This window comes from Aplysia californica, unplaced genomic scaffold (genome assembly GCF_000002075.1).
Source record: "Aplysia californica isolate F4 #8 unplaced genomic scaffold, AplCal3.0 scaffold00525, whole genome shotgun sequence".
NCBI lineage: Eukaryota > Metazoa > Mollusca > Gastropoda > Aplysiida > Aplysiidae > Aplysia > Aplysia californica.
The window spans coordinates 169,877-173,498 of record NW_004797795.1 but is presented as its reverse complement, the minus strand read 5'-3'; the positions used below and the strand labels follow the sequence as shown (position 1 = coordinate 173,498).

General features: G+C 41.5%; 1 protein-coding gene and 1 long non-coding RNA gene across 4 annotated transcripts in view; one reads left to right on the top strand and one right to left on the bottom strand.

Annotated features, from left to right (window-relative positions):
- LOC118478384 overlaps nt 1–3,622 on the bottom strand; it is a 26,204-nt gene that overhangs the window by 15,191 nt on the left and 7,391 nt on the right. The gene's annotated exons all lie outside the window — the stretch shown is intronic.
- The window catches only part of LOC101857052 (transmembrane protein 179), a 49,968-nt gene continuing 48,810 nt past the window's right edge, over nt 2,465–3,622 (top strand). Inside the window, exon 1 of one of the 3 annotated variants that reach the window (XM_005106305.3) lies at nt 2,465–2,626. The gene's annotated coding sequence lies outside the window, so the exon portion shown is untranslated. Of the gene's footprint in view, nt 2,627–3,174; nt 3,419–3,622 lie in introns of those variants that run through there. The other 2 variants (XM_005106302.3, XM_035971871.1) reach the window with 2 other exon arrangements.

Sequence of the window (3,622 nt, the reverse complement as noted above, 5' to 3'; positions counted from 1 at the left end):
GTCTGTCTGTCTGTCTGTCTGTCTGTCTGTCTGTCTGTCTGTCTGTCTGTCTGTCAGCCTTGTCTGTCTGTCTGTCTGTCTGTCTGTCTGATGATAATTTTTTTGTTTTCATTTTCAAGTGAAATGAGCTGTGTGGGATACTGATAATAAATTACATACTAACGGTATATATTTAAATAAGGAAGTTAAAAAAACATTCATTTCAGGGCAGGCGTTCACAGGCTCTTGTACACGCAAGTACATGATACATACACTATAACTTTTTTGGTCTTCTTTTTAGTATAGGTTTTGCGGCGCTCGCAACTGTACGTAGTATTAAAGTCTTGAGCGCCAAGTGGTGGACGTCAGCGGAGAAGTCCTTTCGTCTACGCGTCCACCAAAATACGATCACTTGATCCATGCCAGGCTAAATACATGTTTACGTAGTTTTTGCATTGTGTAGAACCGACTCAAAAAGATCCACGTCCACCGACGTCAGACCAGCTAAACCATTTAATTTTAGCCCATGTGTTATGATTACGAGAATAACAGACAGCACAGGCGATTTATTTATATTTATATATTTACATTTTCAGACTTGTTTCTGGTGTGTAGATCTATAAACTGGGGGCCACGGACGCTGAAGAAAATTTGCAATTGAAGAGCTAAAAATGTGGCCTCTCAGAGCTTAAAAAAAAAATGACAGACTCACAGACCAAGGAAAGCCACTATGAACTTTGACCAGGCCTAGGTAAAAAGAAAAGTAAACTTTGTAGGTAAAAACTAGGACAAAACCAGAATGTGCCTGCTACATCACCACTTAAAAAACTAAAAAGCAACAAATTATAATTATGGGAAAAATTGTTGGTCAGTTAATTGGGAGGATGAGAAGAAGAAAAAAACCCAACAACAACAAAAAACACTTTCCGGGACCGGGATTCGAACCCACGTTTACAAAATAATGGTTTGTCTTCAAACACATACCCGCTGTCCATTCGGCCATCATAACTTTCATCAGCTAAGGGTAAATTAATCTTCATATTTACAGCACTGTTTCAGGAAAGCAAGGAGCTTAATCTCCTTGCAGGAAAGGAAAAAAGCAAAATAGATCATGATGTAGTTTTTCTACAACGAAGACAGTGAGACAGTCGGAAACATGGGGGGGGGGGGGTTATCGATGAAGCGGTGGGTATTTGATCGGGAGATAGATATAAGGTCTGAAGGAAACACAAAATTGGCGGAAAATAGAAAGCACGAAACATTAGAGAACAGATCGAGACACGTCTTTGGCTAGGTCTAATTTTTTAGCTCTCCCGAGAACGAAATAATCTAGAAGTGCTTTAATTTCATTTTTTTTGGGGGGGGGGGGGGGTTTCAGCACAAATCTACTATTGTACAAGTTATTATAAATGAGATACAATTTTATTGAACATGTAAAGTGCAATGAAGAAACAAAAATGTACATGTACTGAAAGATGCAAATTTCCTTCCAAAATTAGTCGAATCGAGGCTTTCTTAGTCATCTGTACGGCTGACGAAAAAGCGAGCTTGAAGGAAAATCACGTAAGCCTAGTCAGGCAAAGGAAGTCAGTGACTGACGAAAACAAGCTCATTTGCCTGTGAGCCTGGCCTGCAAGTGACAAAAAACCGCAGAGGACGAGGGCCTACAGGGAATCAGGCTTACTCTGCTCACCTCTCTAGCTTCAACAGCACAAAGTCTCACTTGGACAATCAAGGCACCCTGGAAATAACGAGTCACAAGAGTGTGACAAACATACAAAAGAAGTAGTGGAAAATGACGATAGTAAGGATTACAGCAGTGTCCGGTTGCAGTTCAGGCACGAGCACGACATTGATGAATCAGCTCATATTTTACAGTTCATATAAGAACATGGTTAATTAATGCCCCCCCCCCCCCCCTCTTCTTTTGGGAATGACCTTTTGTGGGATCAGTGTGCCATATGGCACACATGTTACTCTATATGAAATAGAAGTATCAGCCCTTACAATTCTTCTGTGCATAAGAACAGGTTAATCCCCCCCCTTTGGGAATGGCCTAAAGACATTTCAGTCAGTTGCACCGCCCGGGAGGAACACACAGCAGGATAGGTCTAAACTTATAGACGCTGTTATTCATTTTCAGTACTGATGTACCGTCACACTGTTAAAAAAGAGCAAAACAAAGCAACACTTTTCTTATCCGTCATAATTTTTCGTTTTCGCACGACTACACTATAACTGGACCCTTTTGTTGTTGCTATTGTTGTTGTTGTTGTTGTTGTTGTTGTTGTTGTTGTTGTTGTTGTTGTTGTTGATGTTGTTGTTGATGTTGTTGTTGTTGTTGTTTTGTTTTGTTTTAACTCATGGTACCGGCCACCGTATCAAGGCGGATTTCTTACTTACAAATTCACAAACAGTGACAATATCACTTTCCATAGACCGGCCTGCCCGTTCTCGACACAAACCGAAGAACTGCTCCGCCTCGCACCAAGCAGTAACACTAACAGGCACAATTTTGTTGTGAGCCAGCCAGCGTGACCAACCTACCGTGAAGTGAAGTGTGTGGGAGCTTGTGGGAGTGTATTGTGTTCTTCACTCGTTTTTGGATAGCCACCACTAGCCTGGACCTCGATACTGTACTGGCTGGGTAAGTGACTAATTCTCTATACTGTGTATAAACCTCCGTCCTAGAAAAGTCTAGATGTATCAAGAGAAAGCCGTTATAATACACGCCTAATGTTGTCTTCAAGAAAGCTAAAAATATACTATAGCCTAGATTAGTGAAATGATTATAAATACTAAAATACCACGGTCTCTGGATTAGTGTATGTTTGTGGCATTACATTAAAATCACCCAAGCCTCCTTCATTTTTAAGCAGACCTTTAAGCGTATTCTTGCATTCCAGGAGTGATCTGGACATATTATTTTATGTGTCCTGTGAACTGGGCTGTTTCTTAGTTATAAGTTAATAACTGCTAAAATCTCTTCTTTTTTGGACTGCTCGTGTTTGCAATATATTGTGATCCTTTAAAAATCCTAAGCCCCCCCCCCCCCTTCCGATACATCGCTTGTTCAACTTGTATAGTTGGTGAACACTGTACTACGGTCACCTACAAAATAAGGATTAGGGACCGCTGATTTGTTTCCCCCATTTGGAGCTCAGGAGGTTAGTGGGCGGGTCAACCACACTCGCTAGTCAAGTCTTGTTGTGCTGTTTAGTACATAGTATTACAGGCGTCCTGCTCGGGCTTTCGTTTGTGAACAGTGGGCAGGGGTCAGAATGGTCTTTCGCATCGCTTGTGACCAGTGAACAGGGGGTCAGAATTTGTTTTTCCCAGGAGGTTCTGTTCCGAGGCAAGGGGACCTAAGAATAACCCCCTCTGTGGCTTACAGCTGAGGCCTGAATCTGTCATTGGATTGTCGTCATTCCAGAGAGAGGTTAGAAAAATACCTCCCCTTGTAGGCCCATTAAAGACTCTGTGGTCATATCCTAAACTCCTAAACTGGAAGATTAGCAAGTCAGAAGGTTCAAAGGCAGACTAAAAGGCAACCCAATAATGCTTTTGAATTCTTTTTCTAAAAGTGAAATTAACGTTGGACCTTTGCGTTCCTTCCATTGCACACACACACACACACACACAC